Source organism: Coturnix japonica, chromosome 14 (genome assembly GCF_054131305.1).
Source record: "Coturnix japonica strain WE chromosome 14, WE-NBRP24, whole genome shotgun sequence".
NCBI classification, from domain to species: Eukaryota; Metazoa; Chordata; class Aves; order Galliformes; family Phasianidae; genus Coturnix; species Coturnix japonica.
In genome coordinates this window covers 18,748,174-18,767,610 of record NC_140676.1, presented here as the reverse complement: position 1 = coordinate 18,767,610, position 19,437 = coordinate 18,748,174, and the positions used below count along the sequence as shown (strand labels likewise).

General features: G+C 47.9%; 1 non-coding gene across 1 annotated transcript; it reads left to right on the top strand.

The window, feature by feature from the left end:
- Nucleotides 1-4,367: 4,367 nt before the first annotated feature.
- On the top strand, nt 4,368-4,439 carry TRNAQ-CUG (transfer RNA glutamine (anticodon CUG)). Its single transcript has one exon. It is a non-coding gene; the product is annotated as a tRNA-Gln (tRNA).
- The last annotated feature ends 14,998 nt before the right edge of the window (nt 4,440-19,437 follow it).

Below are 19,437 nucleotides of genomic sequence, written 5' to 3'. Positions count from 1 at the left end.
ATGTAGTGTGCTGGGAGTTAAAGTGTCAGTGCTCCAGTTCCTGGTATTTGTCCCAGAAGAGAAGAACTACATACCACAGGGGCTTTGCAGTCGGAGAGGTCCTGGCAAGGTCACCTGATGTCTCTTTTTTCCTTCAGCTCTCCTCGCTGCTGCTCATCCCGACCGCATTCACCACCTCAGCACTACTGTAAGGCCTACAGCTTTCAGATACTTTCTCTCATTATATTTGATTTAATAGCTTCAGTTCTAATTACATTGTATTATAGTGTGCTACCTTGCATTCTGATACCATATTTAGTAAATTAGTTTGTTTCTAAACAGGTTGTTGTTGCTGGTTTTAATTGTTTTGGGGTCCCCTGTTTCCATTTTCTGCAGGCACAGATTTTGCAAAATCCCTCTGCCCTCCTTGTCATGGAGCTGGGTCAAATCAGCCCGTAAACCGTTGACAAGGGTTGAGACAAAAGCAAGAAGATCCATTTACTTAGATCCATCCATCAGCATTTACCCTTATGAGGAGAACAGACTCAGATTAATGTAGTCTGTTGCCTACAATTAAAAGAAGACTAACGCATCCAGAAATGAAAGGAAACAGAAAACACCACCCCTCTTTTCCCACCTACCCTTTTCTTTATCATCCCACAGTGCAATGCAGAGGAATGGGGCATGTGGAGGTAAGTTCTGTCTGCGATTGTTCAAGAATTGCTACAGGATGTCTCCATACAGCAAGGTACACTCGTTTAGGAAATGAGTGCAGCAGAATGTGTGCCCCATGGGTGGCAGCAACTGCCAGGTCAAATGCTCATCCATGGGGTTCTTTCCCCAAGGGCTGCAGTTTTGCCCAGAATCTGCTCCTGTGAGGGCTCTGCACGGCCTGCAGTCTCCTTCAGTCCAGATCCATATGATCCACTGTCAACTCCTCCCTGGGCTGGAGAGTGCTAAACAAAGACTTAGCGGGCTGCTTGAAGACCATGAGAATTACACAAAAAAAGCACAAAGCAAGTATCCAAAGAAGTTTAGGAATCTTCCCACTTGCTTAATCAAACTGTGGTTTCAACAGGACCACTCTGAGCAGTGTGCCCTCACTCTGGATTAGCCATGCTTGTAACTCTTTCTTGGACTAGCAGTCGACCTCCTGAGATGCCCTGCACTCAGGCTCCTTCCACAAAGTTGCAGTTCTCAGAGATGGCACTGTTTGTCACCTGCCTCTGCAGCATGGGCTGCACACCAGCCTCTTTCCCACTGGCACTGGAGCTCAGTTATTCCTCTGCACCCCTTTGCCATTTCCCCTTCAGTCTCCAGGCTCTTCAAGACAGACAGTCTCCCATCAGCCATTCATGATGCAAATCACTCGCTCACTGGCCTGCTGGGACCAAAGCAGGACAGAAGGAAGCATTCAGGTTCCTTATACCACGTGGCACCATGTTGTATGCATGTATGGCCACTTGGCAACCATGTTGGCCAAAGTTTTGATGTTTCATTTCCTCTGGGCTCTGGAGTGCCACTAGAGAAACCTCACCTAGGCAATATTTCTATGCACAGCGGGTTGCAATGAATCATATCCAGAAGTGTTTTCCAGGCAGAAAACAGCCACTCAGGCTCTGCACAAGTCAAACAAGGAATGCTTTCGAAGGAAGCAGCACTGGACTTTCTAGTTCCAGGAAAAGTTCAAAGCCCTTTAGTTATGTCCCTGATGAGGAAAGCAAAACTTTGGGAGGCATGACTCGAGGAGCTCTGCTATTTCTGGCATGGGCAGGGCACCATTTCCACTGCTTTCCACAGCTGCGTGACTCATATGTGCCTGCAGTTCAGGGTTTTTCCCAACTCTTCCACATCATGATGACAGATAAGTGCTCTGGGAGGCTGATGCTATATTAGTTTGTACTTGAAATGCAAGATGTGGGCTGTTTCAGTGCTGACCCTCAAGAAATAATCTTCCATGTTTGGCACCCTGCCCTGAGCCTCTCCTAAAAAGGAGGCCATGCAGGACTTTGGTCAGTGAGATGAATATGCTGAGCAAAGCAGGAGAATGAGAGTATGGGTCTCTTTCAGGGAAGGATGTATATTACTTTGATCATGCTTACACACCAAGATTTGGTGATTCCAAACAGAAATTGATTCCCTCACTTTGGACTAGCCATGCCTGTAACTCCTCTGATCATCCCAGGGAATGCATGCTGAAACACACTCCACATGATCGTCACCTTTCCTCGCTTCTCCAGTCTGGCTTTCTTCCCCATTTCTGACACTGGCTCACATTTACTTCTCCTCAGTCATCAAGTAGTGTTAGTAGTGTTGTCGGGAAGAGGGGACACACACAGGCTTGGACTGGGGAGTGCTAAGCAGTTGTTCCCAGGCATTCCAGCTGCGAAACCTCACCTGGGTGAGCTTTCATCATTTACCGGGTTGGAGCAGATCATGTCCTGTCCAAGAGAAAACAAGTCACATAGGCATCTGCACTAATCACACAAAGGCAGTGCTTTCAATGGAAGCAGCAGATCTATCATCAAACCTAAATCTCCCCTCTTTTGGTTTAAATTTGGTTTAAAAAGGGCTTCTCTTTTCACCATCAGACTCAGCTTAAAGTCATCGGCACACCTGCCCAGGGCACACCCAATTCTATTGACTACGTTGCTGATCAAGATGTTGGGAGAGCATGAACATTAGCATGATGAGTATAGGAAACATACTTATTATCCTCAACACTGGTTACCGGGGGATTTCCTCTAGCTCCAAACAATGTTTCCATGCCATTGAGCTTGAAAACATCTATAGACACATGGGTCTTTTCTCTCATGTGGGACTGTTCAATCCTGATATTCTGACTGAACGCAGCATACTACGTCCTTCACGTCTCTGCATGGAGAGCATTTCAGAGATGACCTCTGCTGTATTTCACTCATCACTTTCAATGAAGCTGCTGGCAGTACGCATTTGGTTGGTAAAAGCGTGATGACATGCTCAACCAAGCACAGAGTGATTCTTCAGAGATGACAGGGAACATGTGACGTGCCTATAGACATTCCCTGTCAGCAACCTCTTGTGAGAGGAGCATCTCACTCCCAGTGCTACTTTTCCTTGTTATGAATCAGACTTTGTTGCCATTCCTTTTGCAGAAAACAAACCAAAAACCAAGCAATGTATTTTTTCGCAAGCATATGTTGAGTACTAGCAGTGCCTTTAAGGTCTTCATCCCTGCTGCAGTCCTGTAAATCTGGGCCTAACTTTTCCGTTTGGGATTAGTGCAACCTTAATGTTTTGATGGAACTTCCTTCACCATCTACAGCACATCTCTGATGATGCACAGGGAGAAACGTCTCGCAGGTTTAGCCAGAGAACTTACACCGAACGCACTTGAGAGCTAACCACTGGTGTCCATCACTGTACTCTGTCCAGGTGGAGGCTGGTGACGGGCAGTTTTCCCTAGGGGTCTGTGTTGAGACCGGTGTAGAAACATCTTTATCAGTGACACTGATGATGGGCTTAAGTGCAGCCATAGCAAGTTTGCCAATCACACCAAGCTGGGTGGTTTGGTTGGCACATTAAGATGATGTGAAGCCATCCTGAGGGAGCTCAGCAAACTGGAAAGGAGAGCCCGTGTGAACGACCTAAGATTCAACATAGCAAAGTGCAAGATTCTGCATCTGGGTTGGAGTAACACCAGATGTATATGCAGTCTGGGAGAAGACCTCCTTGAGAGAAGCAATGTGGAGAAGGATCTGGGGGGCTTAAAGATGAAAATGTGTACATGAACCAGAATTGTGCTCTTGCAGCTCTGAAGGCCATATGCTTCCTGGGCTCAACCAGATGAGCTGGCCAGCCAGGACACGGAGGTGATTGTCCCGCTCTACTCTGCCCTTGTGAGGTCTAATATGGAGTACTGCATCCAGGACTGGGGCCCCCAGTACAGGAGCTGTTGCAGAGTCCAGAGAAGGGTCAAGCAGATGATCCAAGCTCTGGAACACAACTCCTGTGGAGACAGTCAGATGGAGCGGGACTTGTTCAACCTGGAGAAGAGAAGGCTGAGAGGGAACCTCATTGCAGCCTTCCAGTATTTAAAAGGGAATAACCTCTGTTTTATAACTATTTTTTTTTTAAATAATCAGGAGGGGAATCAACTTTTTACTCAGCTAGACAGTGATAGGACATTGTGTTAAAGCTTAGAAGGTTCACGGGAGCTCGCCTTTCTGGTTTGTTGAGGTCCCTCAGGATGTCTTCATGTCCTCCTCTTGAGTGCCATCAAAGGCACCCATTGCATGCTGTGGGACCCATGAGAAGATGTGCTGTGTCTTTCTGCAAGCACAGCATTCCTCTAAAGTCTCCTGTCTGTCCATTCTGTTGCTGAGAAGGCACAGAGCAAGTATGCAGCTGGTCTCATGGTGTAAAGGTGAGCACTCTGGACTCTGAATCCAGCGATCTGAGTTCAAATCTCAGTGAGACCTCTACTTTTGGGCTCCCACAGCTTTGCCCACAGCTGACATTCACCTAGGTCTGAAAGTGAACTTCTTCATGCATTCCAGTCATCCTTCCTGCTCTCCTTCCTTCTCTGAGCTTTTAGAAATGTAACAGCCTTCCCCTGACATGGTCCCTCCACACCTGTCTAGCTCAGTGAACACAGGCCCGGACCCTTCTTTGTTGCCTTCTGATTGATGGCTGCTCCCTTGTGAGGGAAACCAGCAGTATGCCACTGTATCCCACAGCAGATGAGATGCAGACCCTGCAGTGCAAGGCCTGCTCACGGCATGGTCGAGAAGAGGAGGCTGTTCAGAGCCATGTCTGGGTGTATGTAGTTTATTCCAACGAGACAGACTCCTCAACATCCCTGGAAAGCCCATTCCCACCTTCGACCATCTTCACAGAACATGAGGAATACTATGTGTGGTGTTCCGTGGATTCCCACTGATGCGCATTGCTTTTTGTCCCCTCACAGGGGCACCACTGAGAAGAGACTGTCTCTCTTGTGCTTCTTCTTCCAGTCCAACCTCCCTCTGGAAGTATTAAACACAATTTTTCTATGCACATCACACTCACCGTTATGTATAAAGGCTGTATACGTGGAGTAATGAAGTTTCAGGCACAGCTGGAGGCGAGTGACCAACCAGATGCCCGCAGTTGTCTCCTGTCAGTAAATGGTTAGTGTTTTTACAGGAGTGACCCCGTAGAGGGTACGTCTAGCAGAGTAGACACCATCTCACGATTTTGGATTACAATCTCAGATGTATGATCTGATTTATACACGGTCCTGTGCAGAGCTAGGAGTTGGACTTGTTGACTTTTGGGTCACTTCCAAATTGGGATATTGCATGGGTATATGATCCTATGATCCTTCCCCGAGGTTTACTCACACTCACTCTGGCCGGCTTTGCTCTGCACATTCATTTCCCCGGCCTGAGGCCTTGGATGCACTCTACTGTAGAGGAACTGAGGGCAGTGTTCCATAACCTAAAGACTCTTTGCTCTTTTATATCAGGAGGTTCCTGAGATTGACGTCCATAGCCATGTTCCTTGGTGAAACTGACCAAGTAGTGGTGCTTCTTCCAGCCTGGGAAGGGAGCTTAAGCTGCACGGTGTAGAGGCTGTTGGAAGCCACCAAATCGTGGTACAGAAGTGAGATCTCACGCTGATCCCACTGTCCAGAGGCCTGAATGGCCTGCTTTTGAGAAGGGAAGAGGGCAAGGAGCCAAACCCTGAAGGCTCTTTGTTGTGGGCCAGGGATGCAACATCCCATTCCACGCATTTCAAAGTACAAAGGCACATGGGATCAGCCACCCAGTGCACCTATCAGTCACCATGATGCGGAAGAGCTGGGGAAAACCCTGAAGTGCAGTCACACACTAGTCACGTAGCTGTGGAGTGCAGAGCTTCTGGACTCGTTCCTCCCACTGCCCTGATTTCCTCATCAAGGTCATTTCAAAGTTCTGTGTGCCGTTCCTGAAACAAATAGCATTTTACACATTCTGGTCCTGCTGCCATCCAAAGCCTTTCCTTTTCATGGCTGGTGCAGAGCTTGAGTTACTCACGCTGGAGTGGAAAGGGCCTTTTCGTGATGATCTACTCCAACCCACTGTGTGTTGCAGGCCCATCTAGATGAGGTTTCTAGGTGGGATACGTCACCCTTTGTTGATCTCACCCACTACATGGGTGTTTTCATCTAAGTCCTGGCCCTAAATGCACTCTATTCCTTCCATTTCCCCTGCTGATGCGTTTACCTATTGGCCGCTTTTGTGAAGTAAGAGGCATGTGCCCACCAAATAGGAACTCATTCACCTGAGAAGGGGCTGATGTACTCGACACCACAACTAACGCAGGGCTCTCTCTGAAGACCTTTACATGCCCACAAGTGAGGATTCCTGTGCAGCTTCTCCTGCTCCCAAAGGGGCCATCTTCCTCCCCCAGCACTTCAGTTCCAGCTGCCAGGGGACATTAAAGCATTCCCTCTCCTCCTCAGAGCCACAGTGCCGTTTGATTTCTTTCCCAGGACACCCACGTGCGGGTGATGCTGAGAACTACCGGGGGAGATCTGTCTTCTCTGGTCAAAGGCATCAAGACCAGTCTGTCTGATCTAATCTCTCTCTGTCTCAAGTGAATATTCCCTCCGTTCTCCGCCATGCTTTCCATCTCTCTGAGCTGGCTGGGCAATGGAACAGATTCTTCTTTGGAGAGGATGCTGATGTGTATCATGCAGAGCACAGTGTTATTTCCTGAGAAGTAGTGTTGCAGACACAGTGGCAGCAGACCATACAAAACGATGTCACTCGCTGCCACAGTAAAAGGACTTTCTCCCTCCTCTGTTTCCAATAATAAGGGGGAATCTGCATTAATGAGCTGCATGCGTAAGTAATGGAGGCAGGAGGAAAACAAGGCAAACAGTCTCCAGTTATGCCACACAAAGTTTTGAATGAGAAGAAACAAATCGTTGCAATACAGATGGGAAGAAAATCTATTACAGTCTTCAGAGCAGTAAAGGCAACGATCCGTCCATTTAAGGCTTTTGCTTCTTCCTTCCATCCACCCTCCCTGTGCAGGTATTAAATACACAGACGGGATGCTCGCCGAGCCATCTCTCCTTGATGGACTTGCTGCCATGGGAGGGGGCAGGTTCTCCCTACTTTTTCCCGTGATAGCAGGTATGCTGAGGGCAGTGCACACTGCTTTACTTATCAGAGCAGGTGACCAGTGGCTTCAGGAAGAAAAGAAATGACAAGACCCAAGAAGTGCTGCACAAAGTCTTTATTGAGAAGGAAAAAACAAAGTGGCTCAGTACAGATGGTAAGAATTTTGTTTGCAGTCTTCAGAGAGGTAGAAGCAACGATCCATCCATGTCTGGGATGTGTTCTTCAAATGGGACAATCCATCAGCTTCAGCAGTTAAAAGTGCAGCGTGGGCGAGGCAGACACAGCCCTGAGCCCCCCAGACCAAGGGAGCCCCCAGAAGAGATGGGAACGCCCGCGGTGCTGAGGGAACTGCCAACTGCAGCTGACAGAGAGGATCCCACGGCTGTGCTCTGAGGGAAGGAGGAGAGGATGGGGCCCGGCAGGGTCACCACCACAGGGGAGGCCTCGATAACCACAGTCGAGTCAGCGCAGCGGGCGACACATGGCTCACTGCAGCTGCTTGCCAGTGGGGTTGGCCCAGAGGCACCGCAGGGGGATGGGACACAGGGTCTGCAGCACGACATCTCTTGCTGAGGGAGGCAAAGCTGAAACACAGAGCAAGGAGGGAACACGGACCCTAAAGTTGGTCAGGCTTTCTTTTCTACTGTTCTCTCACCCGCATCCCTTGCTCCGCTCTGGCTCTGTATTTAGTTCCATACTCAGAAGGAGACTGCAGCTGATTTTGCTAACAAACATAATAGCTGTGCCATCTCACCTCTAGGTTGTACTGGAAAGTCTGGCAGCAAATCTTTGATTTATAAGATGCTTGTTGCACCAAGACAGCCTCCTGCGTATCCTCGTGCCATAGCACAGATGAAGATTGTTGGTGTTGTAATAACACAAAAAGGCTGAGATGAAGAGGTGTCACAGCTGCCTAGACTTAAAGATGTACACTGCCCTTTGTTCCTCCTACCATCCTCACTACGTCATTCCACACATGATGTCTCAGCCAGTTTTTGGAAAGGATACACAGGAGAGGAAAGACTGATCGTACGCCATATCAAAACATGAAAATTGAGGCAATAAAGACTGAGCCTGTCTATCTGGTCAGTGCCATCTCCTGCAGGCAATGACTCTGGAGGGCGTGCATCCTCACAGCTGACCCCCGTTAATCTGACTTCCCTTGAAAGATCCCACCTCTTCCCACCTCTACACACCCACCACTCTTCCACAGGAAAAGAGTTTGCAGTCCTGAAATGTTTGGATTGCCATGCCATACTGAGGCAGCCTAAATCGCATTCAAACAGAGGAGCTAACGTGACAGCACTCAAGCCCACATGGGGAGTCTGAGTGAAGGGAGGCTTACCTGGTTCCTGGAGGAAAGCGAAGGAAGCAAAGACGATGCTGAGCCTGCTGCAGCATGAGCTTTTATGCTGTGTTCCTGACGCACGTGATGACAGAAACATTCCATGGTCATGAAGCATCAAAACAGCTAGCGGTTGGTGATTGCATAGACCTTGCTAGTAATTAATATCTTGCTTCTTTCACCTGAAATGTTTGGCTGCAAATTCATACTGCCTCCCATCAAAACAGTTCATGTGTATTCCTTTGTCCTCAGGCCAATTGACTGAGTTGGAGTTCTCCGTTTAGGTTCTCGGGGATTTCAATTTGAATTTCCGTCATGCGGATGTCATTTGTTGCATTACTCCGTTCCTGGTGTGCATGTCCACCAGTCACTGGGAACGTCATCCATGAAGGACACCAGTGGTTAGCTCTCAAGTGCATTCAGTGCAAGCTCTCCGTCTAAATCTGTGCTACATTTCTCCCTGTGCATCATCAGAGATGTGCTATAGATGGTGGAGGAAGTTCCATCAAAATATCGGGATGGCGTATTTGAAGATGGTAAAAGAGGCCCAGATCAACAGTGATGCAGCAGAGACAGTGAAGACCACAGAGATACTCCTTGTAGTCAACATGCGCTTACAGAAACTGCATTGTTTGTTGGTTTGCTACATACCAAAGTAATGGCGATCAAGGCCGATTCATAATAAGGGAGAGCAGAACTGGGAGCGAGACGCTCTCCTCTATAGAGATTGCTGTCAGGGATGTCTGTTCCCCTGCCACATATTCCCTGTCAACTGCTTAGCTTCACTCCTTGGGGGAACGATGGTATCCTCCTGCTCTTACCAACCAGATGTGCTCTGCCACTGGTCTCTGTGACATTCTGTGATGAAGTACACAAGAATTCACCTCTGAAATGCTCTCCATGCAGGCAATCTGAAAGTAACGCTATGAGACGTTTCTCCTTGTGGGCAATCAGAGACATGCAGGATACATGTCCAATTCATTCAGACAGAACATCAAGATTGTACAGTCTGAAATGCGAGAAAAGACCCACATGTCTATGGATGTTTTCAAGCTCAATGACATGGAAAAATTGCTTGGAACTGGAGAAAATCCTCAAATCCTCCTGTAAGCTGCACTGAGGACTGTCAGTACATTTCCTGCACTCATCGCTCTAATGTTCATGCTTTCCAACAACTTGATCAGTAACATGGTCAGTAGAACTGAGCATGCCCACAGTAAGTATGCTGATGGCTCAAGGCTGAGTCTGGTGGTAAAAAGAGAAGGGGAAACATCTTTAAACCAAAAGAGGGGAGATCTAGGTTCTATGTCAGAAAGAAGTGTTCTGCTCTGAGGGTGGTAAGGTGCTGGACCGGGTTGGGTTGCGCCAAGAGCATGTGGAGGTAATGAAAGCCAAGAAGGGTAACTTCTGTCTCAAGTGGATTGTGACTAGGATGTTTGTAGCCACGTTCCGTGGCATTCCAAAGGCTTCTCTATCAGGCAGAAGACTGCTTGTGCACTCATCATTCTTTTTATCTCTTCCTCACTACGGTGGGCCATGCAGTCATATTCAGTGTGAGAACGTGTAGAGAGACATGATATTCTCTTTTGTGGGGAGTCCACCCCATGCATTTCAAATGTCAAAGTGACAGAACATCAGCCGCCCAGAGCATCTGCCATCATGTCATCATGATGGGGAAGAGTTGGGAAAAACCCTGAGCCACATACACACACGAGTCACACGGCCGTGGAAAGCTGTGGAAATGGTGTCATGGCCTCAGGCATGCCAGGGATAGCAGATCTCGAAGAGTCATTCCTCCCAAGTGCCACTCTCCTCATCACAGACATTACTGAAGGTCTTTGAACCATTCCTGAGACAAGTGGAATGTCTAGTGCTGCTTCCTTCAATAGTGCTGCCTTTGTGTGACTAGTGCAGATCCTGTGTGACTTGACTTGGCTTGGAAAGGATTTCTGGATATGATCCACTCCAACCCGGTGTATGATGAAACCTCACTCAGGTGAGATTTCTCAGCTGCTCACCAGCAAACAACTTCTTGGCACTCCCCGGTCTAAGCTTGTGTGTGTCCCGTCTTCCTGACAACACTACCTGATGGCTGAGAAGTAGTAAATGCGAGCCAGTGTCAGAAATGGGGATGAAAGCCAGACTGGAGAAGCAAGGAAAAGGCGATGATCATGTGGAGCGTATTCACAGTGCGCCCCATGGGATGATCAGAGGCCTGGTGCTCCAGCCCTGTGAGTATAATGTGACATTGCTACAGAGAGTCTGAGGAACCAGGGTTTTCTTAGCTGCAAGGCTAATGTTTCTGCAGCGCCTTCCAGTGCCTAAGAAGAGGACGGAGTTGGCAGGAGGATGTAATTGCCCTCTGCTTGCATCCTTTACAGATGCCTAGCCACTGCAGCTACTCCAGATACATTGGACCAGGCAGAGGTAGTGTTTACAGATCAGAGATAGAGCTCTTGTGATGCATCTCAAAGGTTCATGACAATCCTTCATGTGAGCAACCAGAGGAACTCTCAGCAAGTATGGGCTCTGCACTTGTCAGTGTCTAGTCATGGCACTCAAGGTACACACGTACTCTACCCATGAATCCCTTCCTTTCAGAAGGGAAATGCAGAAATGAAAAGCTTGTTGCATGATTGTTGCATGGCCTGTTTATAAGGAACCTGAATGCTTCCTTGTGTCCAGCTTTGGTCCCAGCAGGCCAGTGAGTGAATGTTTTGCATCATGAATGGCACAGTCTGATAATATGCATAACCACTCTCATCACAGAAAAGGACACAGATACACTGGTGGAATGATGAGCACAGCTGCTGTCAAAGCAGTTAACATGGATTTGGTTCCTGACCAACACAAAAAATTTCTTCTGCTAGGGGTCCTTTGCATCTCCTTGCAGGTCATCTGTCCTTGCCTCCCTTCAGCCTTGCTGCATGGCCAGGCTCCATGGCTTTAGCCATGTTAAATGAAGACTTACAGAGATGCTTATTGACCATAAAGACTTTCTTAAAGAAATCTGAAGCACTGAGCAAGTGCCCAAAGAAGTTTGGGTAACTGGTTCTTGGACTAACAAACTAACCTCCTGAGATGCCTTCCACTCAAGCTCCTTCCATGAAGCCACAAGTCTCATAAGCATCTGTGTTCTACTCTTTCCTCTGCAGCACGGTTTTTACATAAACCTCTTCCCCACTGTCCCTGGAGCTCAGTCATTCCTCAGTACTTGGCATATCCTCTGTTATCTCTCTCTGGCTCTAGCCCTGTTCCCATGCACTGACTCCTTGACAGTGGCACAGTCTTATCCTAAGGGTACATGTGGCAGAGCCCTCACTGCCAACATGCTGGATCTCACAGTGGAATGAATTGTTCCCATAGAAATGAGCCACACAGTAGCACTACAGACCAAGTGTTTGTCTTTTCATCTCCTCTATGCTGTGGAGAGAAACGAAAGGATTCAGAGGAAGAGTACGCTGTGCCTCAAGCCCCATGGCACACTGGCATGTGCAGAGCTACCACTCACTAACAATTTATTTGATTCCTTCCATGAAGTATATACATGCTCTCCTGTGAGCTCTGCTTTGCAGCCTGCACACCTCATGTCTTTATTCCTGGGGAAAGAGCATAAAGAGCTCAGCTCAGGAAATGCCCTTGCTCAGGCCAAGAGGGACAAGGAAGGTCCAATGACGTGACCTTGTGGTCGTCATTGTCATCACTGACACTTTTCATTCTTAAACTCACATTCAGCATTATTTTATATTGCTTTGGCAGTCAGCAAATGGCTTGCCTAAAATGATAATCTTTTTTGGACTCACCTGAATACCTCCCACAGGATCTCCTTCTCTTGGGGAAAACGTACTGCAAGGGGTGTTTTCAGGAAGAATGGACAGACATAGGCTGGGAAATGATCAGATATCTGGGTGTCTTGAGACTAGAGGAGAGATAACAAGGGGGCTCACTGTCTTCCACTGTCTAATGCATGGTCTGGTGAGTGGACAGCAGCAGCTTCTGGTTGGAGATACTCAAGAGAAGACGAGACTGAAGACATACAGTACCAGGAAACTAAAAATCTCAGTGAGACTGTTTTTTCATAGTATCATAGTCTTGTGCGGGTTGGAAGGGACCTTAGAGATCGTCGAGTCCAGCCCCCGGGATTCGAGCCTCTGTGTAGCAGAGCAGCACTTCTACCACAGCTTCTTTTATTTTGTTTAGTTTTATTTAGTTTAGGTTTTTTGTTTTGTTTTTTTTTTTCCTCAAGGGCACATTGATTCTCAATCTACAGCTTTTTCAAAAGTCAGATGGGCAAAGCTCCAAGCAGCTAACCCCTATCTTGGCAGTCAGCCCTGCACTCAGCTGGAGGCTGAATTACATTCCTGCACTCTGCCTTCCAATCTCTGCTTTACTTTGTTGTGCTTTATGGTTTGGGCTTATGGGATTTTTGTGTGTGCTTATTTATTTGTTTGTTTTTGTTTTATTTTGCTTTGAACTTGTTGCAGTTTTAAGAAAAAGCCTATGATTCCCTCTGAAAATCATAATTAGACTTTGAGATATCTAGTTCTAGGTGTGGTCTCCATGAGCCAAAGGGTCTGACTGTGCTCCATGACAACACAAAGAGCATGAGAGCTGGACACTGAACACCACTAGTTCTGCATTTCACTTGTGTGCCACTGACTGGGAAGCTTATCTGGGAAGAAATGATGGACTGAAGAGGAAAAGTCTGCTCCAACAGAACATTCCCAGCCAGTGCTGGAGTTCTGAATTCCACTACTTAATTCCCTTTATTTACACCCAAGACCTTACCCCACATCCACAACCCTAGGGATTGCTCACCACTACTGCTTTCATCCTCACTGCCACTTCCTGGTGTTCGACTTGTGGCTCTAGGAAGGTCAGCTGAGAGAGCGAGTGGATAGTTGTGGAGTCCAGCACTACATCCTCCTCTCAAACTGAAGTGTTTCTGTTTCTAAGGGCAGGGTGGAAGGAAGCGATGCCATTCAGTGGGGCCTCAACAGACTTGAAAGATGGGCCCAAGTAAACCTAATGAATTCAACACAATGAAGTTCGAGGTTTTGCACTTGGGCTGGAGGAATCCCAGGCATTTATACAGACTGGAAGGACCAGTCCTTGACTCCATCAGAAGAGACGTGGCCAACAGGGACAGGGAGGTGACTGTCCTTCCCTGAGAGCTCTTTGTGCTAGGCAAGATCTAGAATGGGTGATGTGTGCCACACAGAAACCTCATCTAGGTGAGCCTACAACACACAGGGGGTTGGAGTGGATCATCTGTAAAAGTCAATTCCAATCCAGCACAGTGAAAGGTAGGCTGTGCACCAGCCACACAAAGACATTGCCTTGAAGGACAGCAGAAAAAGAACACGTAAAAGTACCAAGAAATATGAACAGCTCTTTAGAAAAGGCCTTGATGAGGAAAGCAGCATTCTGGGAAGAATGACATTAGGAGCCTGAGGCCAGGACACCATTTCCACTGCTTTCCACAGCTTCATGACTCATGAGAGCCTGCAGTTCAGGGTTTTTCCCAACTCTTCCTCACTCTGATGACAGACAGGAGCTCTGGGAGGCTGATGCTATGTCCCTTTGAACTTTGAAATGCATGGAATGGGCTGTTCTATGCCAAGCCCTCTAAGAAGAGCCTTCCAGGACTGTCACCCTGCTCTGGGCCCCTCCTCAAAAGAAGGTCATGCAGGACATTGGTCAGCGAGATGAATGTGCTGAGCAAAGCAGGAAAATGTTAGTGTGGTTCAGGTTCAGAGAAGGATGCCAGCATTACTTTGATCACACTTCCACAGCAAGATTTGCTGATTTCCGGGAGCTTCTCCACTGTGCAATCTGAGCTCTGTTCCCTGGTTAAAAGAAGCAGGACAACACATTTGATACACCAGTGAGGATGGCTGTGGACATTCTAATCAGGAACCAATCGAGAGGGAAGTGTCTGACTCTCCAAAATACTCTTCCTTGTTTTCATTACTTTCTCTTTGGGCATAAAAGTCATCAGCACGAGTAGCAAACATTTGAAGCACTCAGTGCTGCATACAGGAGACTTCCCTCGAGCTCAAAGCACTAATTCTATGCCAATGAGTGTGAAAAGAAAAGTGAAGATATAGGTCTATTACGTCATTTTAAGTGCAAAGCCTTAACATTCTGCCTGAACTTATCCCACTACCTCCTGCATGTCTCTGATTGTCCACAAGGACATAGCGTTACTTCCAGATTGCCTGCACGGAGAGAATTTCAGAGGTTAATTCTCATGAAATTCATCATTGAATTTTGCCAAGACAGCTGCCCATGCTCTTCTCGTTGGTAAAAGTGTGAGGAAATTCCCCAAGGAATGATGCTTAAGAGATACCAGGCAACATGTGACATGACTACAGATATCACAGTTAGCAACCTCGTGAGAGAAGTATTTCACTCTCAGCTCTGTCCTTCCCTGTTATACATCTGTGTTCATTGCCTTTAATTTGGTAAAACACAAATGAAAACAAACATAGCAGTTTGAATAAGTGCAGAGTACAGGCAGTGCCTTTAGAATCTTTCCCTTCAACATCCCTGCTTCTTCTTTCATTTTAATTGTGCAGCCTTGATGTTTTGATGGAACTTTCTCCACCATCTACAGCACATCTCTGATGACGCACAGGGAGAAATGTTGCACAGATTTAGATGGAGAGCTTGCACTGAACGCACTTCAGAGCTAACCACTGGTGTCCTTCATGGATGACGTTCCCAGTGGCTGGTGGACATGCTCACCAGGAACGGAGTAATGCAACAAATGACATCCGCATGACGGAAATTCAAATTGAAATCCCCGAGAACCTAAACGGAGAACTCCAACTCAGTCAATTGGCCTGAGGACAAAGGAATACACATGAACGGTTTTGATGGGAGGCAGTATGATTCTGCAGCCAAACATTTCAGGTGAAAGAAGCAAGATATTAATTACTAGCAAGGTCTATGCAATCATCAACCGCTAGCTGTTTTGATGCTTCATGACCATGGAATGTTTCTGTCATCACGTGCGTCAGGAACACAGCATAAAAGCTCATGCTGCAGCAGGCTCAGCATCGTCTTTGCTTCCTTCGCTTTCCTCTAGGAACCAGGTAAGCCTCCCTTCACTCGAACTCCCCCTGTGGGCTTGAGTGCTGTCACGTTGGTTCCTCAGTTTGGTTGCGATATAGGCTGCCTCAGTATGGCATGGCAATCCAAACATTTCAGGACTGCAAACTCTTTTCCTGTGGAAGAGTGGTGGGTGTGTAGAGGGGGTAAGAGGTGGGATGTTTCATGAGAAGTCAGATTAACAGGTATCAGCTGTGAGGATGCACGCCCTCCAGAGTTACTGCCTGCAGGAGATGGCATAGAGCAGATAGACAGGCGCAGTCTTTATTGCCTCAATTTTCGTTTTTTGAGATGGCTTATGATCAGTCTTTCCTCTCCTGTGTATCCTTTCCAAAAACTGGCTGAGACATCATGTGTGGAATGACGTAGTGAGGATGGTAGGAGGAACAAAGGGCAGTGTACATCTTTAAGTCAAGGTAGCTGTGACACCTCTTCATCTCAGCCTTTTTGTGTTATTACAACACCAACAATCTTCATCTGTGCTATGGCATGAGGATACGCAGGAGGCTGTCTTGGTGCAACAAGCATCTTATAAATCAAAGATTTGCTGCCAGACTTTCCAGTACAACCTAGAGGTGAGATGGCACAGCTATTATGTTTGTTAGCAAAATCAGCTGCAGTCTCTTTCTGAGCATGGAACTAAATACAGAGCCAGAGTGGAACAAGGGATGCAGGTGAGAGAACAGGAGAAAAGAAGGCCAGACGAACTTTAGGGTCTGTGTTCCCTCCCTGCTCTGTGTTTCAGCTTTGCCTCCCTCAGCAAGAGATGTCGTGCTGCAGACCCTGTGTCCCATCCCCCTGCGGTGCCTCTGGGCCAACCCCACTGGCAAGCAGCTGCAGTGAGCCATGTGTCGCCCGCTGCGCTGACTCGACTGTGGTTATCGAGGCCTCCCCTGTGGTGGTGACCCTGCCGGGCCCCATCCTCACCTCCTTCCCTCAGAGCACAGCCGTGGGATCCTCTCTGTCAGCTGCAGTTGGCAGTTCCCTCAGCACCGCGGGCGTTCCCATCTCTTCTGGGGGCTCACTTGGTCTGGGGGGCTCAGGGCTGTGTCTGCCTCGCCCACGCTGCACTTTTAACTGCTGAAGCTGATGGATTGTCCCATTTGAAGAACACATCCCGGATATGGATGGATCGTTGCTTCTACCTCTCTGAAGACTGCAAACAATATTCTTACCATCTGTACTGAGCCACTTTGTATTTTCCTTCTCAATAAAGACTTTGTGCAGCACCGCTTGGGTCTTGTCATTTCTTTTCTTCCTGATGCCACTGGTCACCTGCTCTGATAAGTAAAGCAGTGTGCACTGCCCTCAGCATACCTGTTATCACGGGAAACAGTAGAGGGAGAACCTGCCCTCTCCCATGGCAGCGAGTCCATCCGCAGGCAAGAGAAAGATAATATGTCCTGCTGTGGTTCCTCCTAGTCTCAACCACACTGTGCTTCTGTTATGTATTCTATCAGGAGAGGCAGGAAGAGCATGGAGTGGCTTGCATGAAGGACGGATGGCTCAGCGAGCATCCCGTCTGTGTATTTAATACCTGCACAGGGAGGGTGGATGGAAGGAAGAAGCAAAAGCCATAAATGGACGGATCGTTGCCTTTACTGCTCTGAAGACTTTAAGCAATTTTCTTCCCATCTGTATTGCAACGATTTGTTTCTTCTCATTCAAAACTTTGTGTGGCATAACTGGAGACTGTTTGCCTTGTTTTCCTCCTTCCTCCATTACTCACGCATGCAGCTAATTAATGCAGATTCCCTCTTATCAATGGATACAGAGGAGGGAGAAAGTCCTTTTACTGTGGCAGCGAGTGACATCGTTTTGTATGGTCTGCTGCCACTGTGTCTGCAACACTACTTCTCAGGAAATAACACTGTGCTCTGCATGATACACATCAGCATCCTCTCCAAAGAAGAATCTGTTCCATTGCCCAGCCAGCTCAGAGAGATGGAAAGCATGGCGGAGAACGGAGGGAATATTCACTTGAGACAGAGAGAGATTAGATCAGACAGACTGGTCTTGATGCCTTTGACCAGAGAAGACAGATCTCCCCCGGTAGTTCTCTGCATCACCTGCACGTGGGTGTCCTGGGAAAGAAATCAAACGGCACTGTGGCTCTGAGGAGGAGAGGGAATGCTTTAATATCCCCTGGCAGCTGGAACTGAAGTGCTGGGGGAGGAAGATGGCACCTTTGGGAGCAGGAGAAGCTGCATAGGAATCCTCACCTGTGGGCATGTAAAGGTCTTCAGAGAGAGCCCCGCGTTAGTTGTGGTGTCTAGTACATCAGCCTCTTCTCAGGTAAATGAGTTCCTATTTGGTGGGCACATGCCTCTTACTTCACAAAAGCGGCCAATAGGTAAATGCATCAGCAGGGGAAATGGAAGGAATAGAGTGCATTTAGGGCCAGGACTTAGATGAAAACAGCCATGTAATGGATGAGATCAACAAAGGGTGACGTATCCCACCTAGAAACCTCATCTAGATGGGCCTGCAATACACAGTGGGCTGGAGTAGATCATCACGAAAAAGCCCTTTCCACTCCAGCGTGAGTAACTCAAGCTCTGCACCAGCCATGAAAAGGAAAGGCTTTGGATGGCAGCAGGACCAGAATGTCACGGAGTTCTCTCTAGAGCTCACTCCGGGACAGTGGGCACAAACCCGGGGCAGCAGGAACAAAAGCCCCCCCCCCCTTTTCTCTAGCGGCAATGCGGCGCGGCCCGGCGCGGCCCGGCCACGTGCGTTTAGGGAGATGGGGAAGGGAAGGGAGATTGCGATTAGGTCTAACAAAAAAATGAGGGAGGAAAAAGGTGATCTGAGAACGAATGGCAGTTTAATAACCTAATAACACTAAACAACAACAAGAGAGTTTCAACAAAGAGAGTACCAAGTCCCCAATCTCACCGATGGAGCTGTGGAAGGCAGGAAGCTCTGACCACACTGTCTCCTCGCAGGGAGCCGGACCAGCAACGCCGTCCCCTTCCTCACTTCCCTTCCGGTGCCCCACCCCACATGCTCATTAAGGCAGTTCACAGAAAAAAAACTTGTCCCCTTTACTCCCATTATTAGCATGGTGTTCTGATGTGGAATACCAACACCAACCAAATTGCAAAACCATAACATTCCACCCCTTATTACACATCATCACATCATGCCTAACTTTTATCAACATATAAACAGAACAGTAGTTAACATGCATTACATATGTACATACAGATATATATATATATATATACACACATGGAATCACAGGCTGCACTCCCCCAGCATCAAATTTCCCTGTGGCACACACTGAACATCCCCATCCTTCTGCATCACCCACCAGGTGCACCCAGGTCCCTGTGCAAAGACAGTTCCACGAGGGGCCTCCCCTTTCCAGAGGCTGGAAGGACCCAAACCGCTTTTCCCAGCATATTCTTTACATGCACCACAGGAACCTTGTCTCCCTCTACGGTACGCAGGGAGTTGGACTGTGTACGGCCGTCTCGGTTGGCTGATCCTCGGGTGTTTACCAGCCAGGTGGCTTCTGCTAGATGTTTCTCCCAGTTCTTAAATGTTCCACCACCCATCGCTTTCAGCGTGGTTTTCAGCAAACCGTTGTGGCGCTCGATCTTACCAGCGGCTGGTGCGTGATAGGGGATGTGATAGATCCACTCTATGGCAACGCCCATCTTGCCATTTCACCCCTAGAAACTGGATTTCTTGGGCAGGGCCCTTCACTTTGTCTCGCTTAATAGCGAAACCAGCAGACAGGAGGATTTGGATTATCCGTTCTCCTTTTTTTAAAAACCTCCGTCGCTGTATCACCCCACACAACGATATCATCTATATACTGCAGGTGCTCTGGAGCACCGCCCTGTTCCAACGTGG